We start from the raw sequence: 8,675 nt of genomic DNA on the forward strand, positions 1-8,675 counted from the left end.
TTACTTCACCTACTTGGAATAATACTCCATTGCAAATCAAATAGCAACATCAAGGTAGCTTTAAAAGATACATGTTAAAATCCATACTTCCGTCATAGTTTGACAAATGATCTCGTCTAAGTATCTATCTCTGAATAACCATTTGCATACTTCTATTATGATCATTCTTTTTGCATTATATTTTGTTGCAAAATATTAAATAATAATGTTTAAGTACAATAAAAAATAAACATTTAAACTTAAAATTGACCTATCATATTCAGTATAGAAATGATTGTCTATTGATATAGAATTGACTCAGATAACTTACAATATCATAACTTGATATTATAAACATTATATATTATATTTTGTATTTTTGTCATCATATTTGCAACTTGCATAACTTCAGTAATTTCTTAAGCAAACACTTAATTTTTATTTTTGACTGTTGTCACTACATTTTAGCATCTTTTTTGTTCTATGGTTTTGCTAATCATAAGAATTAGGCTTAAACACCTATGCAAGCCAGACAAGTTGTGATAAGCATATATTAGATCAAAGAAACAAAGATTATCTAAAGGAAACTCTTAATTCTAAGCTGAGTAAAACTCTTTTAAGATGACAATGTCAGTTGTTGGCATCTCAGCCACAAATTTAGTATTTAAACCCATGACTTCCCAGTCCAGGTTGTCATTTAACCCTGGACAATAAACATCGGAAGTCTGATTTGGGTATCATCTTATTCACAGGTATGTGGTTTTACTCTGTTATTAGATTGTTATTTTATTTTTGACTTAAAAGCTTGGAATTAAATTAAGTTCTTTAAATAGGCTAAAATAAGTTATGTATATTGTTGTTACAATTATGTTGAAAATACATACTGTTGACTTTATAATTCAATTGTACCTTTTATTAGTCATACATGTTGTTTCTCTATTTAATACATTCATATTTATTGGTACCTTTCACATTGCTAAGCGTTGTTATTATCAATATTTCCCAAATATTGTTAATATTCTTAATAATCACATATTCATGTATTTACATAATTATGCTGATTTACTTTCATATTTAGTTTATTATAAGTTGTCATTTAACCTTGGACAATAAACATCGGAAGTCTGATTTGGGTACTTGTCATCTTATTCACATGGTCGACCCCCTCTAGCAATCTTCGCTATGCCGTCTTCGGGCAGTAGTAGTCCGACACCGAAATAGCGTCAAAATACTTCTAAGCGTTTAAATGAAGGTATTTTTAAGTTTCTTGTACCCTTTAATCTGTTTCGTGTCTAAGATCATTTCAGCGGTTGTCTTTGCTCCAGAAATAATTCATTACGTCATCATGTGGAACTCATCAACGCCTCGTTACTGAACCCTCGATGGAATATCATCATTTGATCTTTAGAGCTTTTGATGAGATATAATCTTTCAATTTTCTTAATGATGGAAAGAGGAGAGGATATATTTAATATTATATAAAGATTTCATAAGTGATGTTGATGAGCGATTGTGAGTGTATTCAACTTAGTTTAAATATTTGAATTTTTGACTAGAGCTAGAACTTTAAACTCATTTGATTGGTAAGAATATTTCACTCTTCGATGTTACTGGAATGTTAAAGTAATAGGTTTCTGGAAAGACGCGGAGACAGTTGTGAGGTAGGATAGATGTTTTAAGATGCTACAAAGAAAGGCAATAAACAAATCATTCCGGAGATGCCTGAGTGCGAACACAACTGTTTTCACGAGCCAGGGATACAATTGACTATTGTCATCTGGGAATTTTCATCAATATGTTTTTCTCTTACATGCAATCAACAATGGAAATGTTTACTTCCGACAAAAGTGATCTGTGACTGGGCTGGTCATATTTGAGCATTGACTAGAAACGTTACTTGTACCCAACTAATACATCGCGAGTTTTAAAAGGGGAGATATCTGATGAGTTGTGATTAGGGAACTTTGTAGTCTTGCATTTCATGTTTTATCATACTGGAATATGTTGGTCCACGGTTAAATCGATTATTTAAGAATTCAGCCAGGAATACCTGAAAGAGCCATAAAATGTCCAAAGGAACAACTGTTATGACCTCATTTGCATGACATGTCCATGAAATATGACCGTTAAGACGTCTGATAAGGCCACACAACGAAATAAGACTGCCAAGAGGGCAAAACGGGCTGCAATATTCCCCCCACACTCTTCCAACAGTATTATGTTTTATCAGTGGGATGCGTGCAGGGACTGATATATGTATTTGACTTTATGTACATTGGTTGGTACCGTAGAGGTTCTTCACGTGCTTGAAATGATACTCAAATCCAAATGCAATCAAGATAGCCATATAAGGTATACGTGTAAAAATCCATACTTCTACCACAAGTTGCCAAATGATCTCGTCCAACTATCGATCATTAATCATGCATTTGCTTATTACTAAGCTTTTAAACAAAGGCATTTTAAAATTCCTATTGCCCTTTAATCTGTATCGTGGCTAAGATCATTTCAGCGGTTTGTCTTTGCTGCAGAAATGATTCATTACGTCATCCTGCGGAACTCATCAACGCTTCGTTATTGAACCATCGATGGAATATCATCATTTGATCTTTCCATGAGAGGATTTATATAAAGCTATATAAAGATTTCGTAAGTGCTGTTGATTAGCGATTATGAGTGTATTCAACTTGAAGTTTGAATATTTGACTAGAGTTAGAATTTTAAACTCCTTTTGATTGGCCAGAATATTTCACTTTCCGATGATACTGGAATGTTACAGTAATGGGTTCCTGGAAAAACGCGGAGGCAATAGTTAGGTAAGATAAATGTTTTAAAATGCTACAAAGAAGTGCGAACGCAACTGTTTTTACGGGCCCGGGATACAATTGCCTATTGACTTATGGGATTTTTCATCAATATGTTTTACTCTAAAAGGAATTCTCAAATATAAATGTATTAGACCACCAAATATGATCTCTGACTCAACCGGTCATATTTTAACATTGACTAAAATATACACATAATTACTGAATCGATTTAAAAAGGAACAGATCACAAATTTTGTCCAGAGATTCGGAAATCTCACATTTACCATTTCATTATACTGGAATATCATGACTTGGTTTAAAGGACTAAGACCTCCAGTTATTCAGACATGAACGCTTTAACAAACCATTATTCGTCCAAATAAACAACTGATATGACCGCATAACATTTGAATGAAGTATCTCTTTCTATGAGTCTTAAATAGACTGATGATGCCACAGAGTTGAAAAAAAAAAAAAAAACGATTAGAGAGTAAAATGCAGCGGTATTGTTTTGTAGTTCAGTGCAATCAAAATAACGGTATGCAGATGTTGTGATGGCTCGTCATTTAGCACGACATTTCAAAATGACAAAACCGTTGAGGAAAAGAAAAAAGGTATAATAAATTATATGGAAATAACGATCTCCGGGAATCTGTTGGGCTAGGGATAAATGACTTAGCAATGGAATATTCAAGGTCTCCGACATGAACTTCTTTACGTGTCACATTCCGGCCGAAGTAACAACTGTTATGATCGACCTTCCATCTCAATATATGACAGTTATGATCCAGTTAAATAACCTGGTAGATGATAAAGCTGGTAATATTGTCATTACGTTAAGGTCAAAATGACTGTTCATGTTTCAAGCGATTTTGTCTTGTCATTGCCTTATAAGGTAGCAGGGTTATTTTACAGATATGATCAGTACATTAAAATTTCAATATAGTAAATTTGTTGTCTTAGGACATGAACAATTCACATAATTTTCCCAATAAATGTCTTAATACAGCAAGAGAAAACAACATCAACATGACATTTAGTCTAATATGGCTACTATCTGTATAAACTATATTGTGTCTATTTAAAGTATAAGGCGTCTGTTTAAGGATTTTTGTCTTGCGTTTATGCTGTGTGAACGCAGTAGGGCACACGAGCAAATTGCATAGAGCTCGCTAGCTCTTTAAAGACTGAACAACAACATATTTAAAGTTATACCAGAAACTATAAAATTGCTCGACAAAAAAGATAAGAAAGGTTCCCACACTTTTAGTTCTGGTCAAATTAGGTTGCATTGCATTGCTCTAGGAGTTGCCAATTTATTACATAACATCTTCCTTATTGTACAAATCATCCCTGTGGCTCAATTTCAAATCACTAATACACTAATTGCCTTAGATTTTATACATATCGCAGCATGCAAACAGAAGTTCGATTTTCTGTTGCACAAAGGTAGGATATTATATTGATTGTCGAGTAATTTGCACTTGAAAATATGCTCGTACGATTTATAATTACGTTAAATCAATAGCGATGCACTGCATATGATTCATTCTTCTAATGATTTCCAAGCGTTCTTGCGGATAATGTGGTATTTTGGATAGCAGCTGATCATATTTTAGTCAAAATATAAAAAAATACCAAAACAAAACAAAACGGACAAGAGTGCAATGCAACAAGTTCTAGTTTTTGAGTGAGATTTGTGCACGTAAACTGGTTTAAACCCCAAGTAGATTTACATTTTACTGACCGTTCCAATGCGGTACCTAACAACGATTACGATTTATTGGAAAGATAAATATGTATGAAAAAAAACTTTCTTGTACAACTGTTAAAATCTATTTCAGAGCTGTATGTCGAGAAGTTGGAAAACACCATGCTACATCGGCAGTGACCATTTGCTAATAGATGTAAAACGGTTCTGTAACCGAGAATCAATATAAGTTCGTGGTTCGTCACATTTTGTTCGCCGAGAAAAATTGTCTTTACCAAGAAATATGTTTACAAAGTGGTAACCAAGTGTAGAAGAAAATGTTTCAGACAACAGAAATGTGAAAAAACAACAACAACACCCCTACCCCCAATTAAAAACAGTTTTAGCACATGATCATTCTTTTCTTATCGTATTGATGACGAGTCTATAGTGTTGGAGCCTAGCGAATAAAGCATTTATATTTTTTAAACATAAATTGTTTAAAAAGGTGACAGTGACTCAACTACATTTGTTTTTGCAGTACTGAAAAACTACAGAAACAAGCTCAGTAGCTAAAAGTAAACCCCGTTTAGTGGCAAAAAGTAAACGCCAAAGTCATAGAACACAAAAACAAACAAATCACAAACAATAAGCATGGAACAACAGCACAAAACTCCACAAACAACACAGTGCATATATACTATCTACACAAACTAGGTATATTTATCAAGGATTGTTAGGTACCGCCTTGAACGGTCAGTCAAATGTAAATCTACTGGGGGTTAAAACTAGTTTACGTGCACAAACCTCACTCTTATCCCAAAAATCCTGAATAAAGAAAAAACGTAAAAGGCAAATCTTATCAAAGTATGCATTACCTTGAGGAAACTGATAAAACATATAATAATAAACTAATAGGTAAACCCCAAGTTCTTCAATGATTCGAGATCCCAACTCTTCCTGCAGACGGAGGAATACAATTCAGAGTTTGTCAAAACAAATATTATGATATTTGTTAATAATCAGTTTTTAAGCTCTTTAGAACTATCGGCATGCTCTCTCATGGACTTAAACTGTTACAAAACGCTAGTTTAGGTGCAGCAAATATCAACCAATTTTTATATAATTTATCCAAGTCGTATTATTTTTACCTTAGAATCATTAATCTACAGTGAATATTCTACATTGGAAAAAGTTGTGCTCATAATTCAATTGCATGGTATTCTCAAAGGAACTGATTATTTACCATGGTCGTTGAACATGCACTTGACTAAATGCTCGTACACATTACAATACGACAGATCAATAGCGGAGAACTACATAGGATTCATAACCATGCACTTATGAGTTTTAAGTGTCCCCGCGATAAATATGAATTTATTGAATGTCACTTCGATGTAGATAAATAATGCAAATGAATCGGAAAGCAAGAGCACGAGTTTCAACAAACGATTTGTTGGAAGGTAAATACACATGGGAATTAAATTGTCATGAACAACTGTTGAAATCAGTTTCAAAGTTGTAGATCGAGGAGTTTTTTTTCCATGGAGCGATTAACGTCAATGACCATTTGCTAAAAATTGTATAACAGTTATGTAGCCGCTAACCACTACACTGTATCACTTAAAATTCCAGGAAAACCTTTCTTGAAAAAATACGTATATTGACAAAGTGAAAGTCACTTTTGTCCAGAAACTTGTACAGAAAAAAAAAACGTTTTAGAAAAAAGCAGCTGGTGTTTCAAATTACATGTACATGTAAATTAATATATATGTATGCGAAAAACTACAGAAACAAGCTCAGTAGCAAAAAGTTTAAACATAAACCAGGTAACTGGTTTAATGGCACTGGGTAAACGACAAAGAAATAAAACAAAAAATCAGAAACAAGAAACATGGAAGATCAGCTGAAAACTCCACAAACAGCACAGTGCATACATACTATATATAAAATGCTAGGTATGTTTATCATATATAAAAAGGTGTGTTTTTATTATGTAAAACGAATTTCAACACACGCACACGTGGTGTATTCGTCGAATTACTTAAATTAGTGTAAGATCTTAACCCATTAAGGAAGTTGAATTTATCCACTACTTGTCATATCAAACTATCGTCTCATAAATTCTTAGGTTATCTATTAAAAGGGCATTAAAATAAATTTAAACGAACTATAAATGTTCAGCTTTTTTGACGGAACAAAAGATATAATGTCGAAATGAAAACAATTTTTATGATAAAAATGATACTAGTGGTGATTGTTTTTGATAACTATTATTTATAGACGTCTTACTATTGTTGCGTGTAATGCTGTAATGCTGACAATACAATTAGAACTACACATACAACTAACCTGATATTGTGCACGTGCAAAGAAGACACACAGCAGCCAGCGAAGGAAATTTGCTCGACATCGCAACACAGTCTACGAACAATTTGGGGCTGTTTCGTTTTCAGTGAAACTCTAGTTCCATAAAACCTTGTAATAAATATATGCACGTTGTATTTGACTCTAAAAAAGCTAGGTTTCAGATAAGCACGAATAGTAAGATTAACGTAGACACCGTTACATTTCTTGTTTCGTATCGTTGTGTCACTTGTGGTCAGCGTTATCGTTTGCACATTTTTCGTAGGAATTTGTTATTAGTCCCAGCTCGGACTAACAACTATCAACACTTAGCGTTATATAAATGGGCACCGTTAGATCCTCTCGTAATCCGGACACAATATTAGTCAATGTACAGCTCATTCCTATCATTAAGAATGGAAACTCTGTCCAATGATTGAAATGACCACTTACTTGTTTGAACACAGGATTGGATTAATAGTAAATACATTCTATATAAGCGCAAACAATTGCAGCCTCCCTTGTCTGTTATCGGAAAAATATCGCACATTTCGATTCTATATCTATTGGAAGAACGCGTCTTAGAACTTCTGTTCAAACAAACCTTTTCTGAAAAACGTTTGAATTTCTGAATAAATGGCCTTCTTCACTTCAATGCCAACTGAAATGAAGTAAATCAATCTACACGTTGAAGGCATTTTAATGCAATCATTAATGGTTTGAAATAAATAAAGATTTCAATACCATAATGGAAACTATATGGACAAGCGCTGTAGCCACAAAATAAACAAGATCCAACACCAAACAAGAGACGCAGCGCGACAAAACACCAAACATTATTTTTTGCGTGGAGGGGGGGGGGGGGGGGGGGGGGGGGTGGCACGGCCAGGTAAAAAAAAAACACGAAAAAAACAACAAAAAACAACTCTTTGGGGGAGGGCGAAGGTAATAAAAGGGCGCCAAACCTCACACTTGCCTTGATATTTAGCAAAACGTATGCTGGTGTGTATAAACATGCCTTCGTTAATATCGTGAACCCATCAGTTCGAGTTTTGGAAGGACTGCCCTCATATTAGCCGTTACAGCTTCAGTTTAGTGCTCAACAGAGAGAAGATGCGCAACTTATGGAGAAATGCTGTTTGTAACTTACCATGAACTAACATCTGGCATATATGAAGGAAAACAACATGGGAGGTCATGCATTGACACGTAAGAAGTTTTTGTTATATACATACATTTATATCTACTTCTTATATTCCATGATATGATTTTTGTTTTCAGCCTTGTGTGATTTAACAGAAATACAACATAGCTTGTTCCTGTCGAGTAATAATACAAACTATATAAATGTTCTTATTTATTCATGTGATGTTCGTTTGGTCAACAACTTTTAATATTTTCAAGTGGCGCTGTTTTCTTGCATTTTTTCAAACATTTCGATCGATTTAAGATTTATTCTTTACTCCTCATGCAGTGGAATGTCGTTATCGTAAGAAATAATCAATAAAAACACGTAGAGCGTTAACGTATCTCTCTAATATGCATGAGTTGCGTGCGGTAAGTTTAAAGATGTTTGGTAGGATATCTTAAAAGTCTTACTAAATCACCAGTATCAAAATAACAGATCGATAAGAAAATGCTCAAAGAGGTAAAAAAGAACAGTTTGATTATTGACTTTAGTCTTGATAAAGATTTGATTCCGTTTCTGGTTAGTTTGTTGTTTCTGGCTCTGGTCATCTGGTAAAATAAGGCAATTTAGTTTTGGACACTGCCACGAAGAGGTCATTAATTATCAATGGGGTAATTTTACACTCCGTCGGGTTCTGTTGTAAATGTGATCAGCGTTCAGCAAT

Source organism: Mya arenaria, chromosome 17, assembly GCF_026914265.1.
Source record: "Mya arenaria isolate MELC-2E11 chromosome 17, ASM2691426v1".
NCBI classification, from domain to species: Eukaryota; Metazoa; Mollusca; class Bivalvia; order Myida; family Myidae; genus Mya; species Mya arenaria.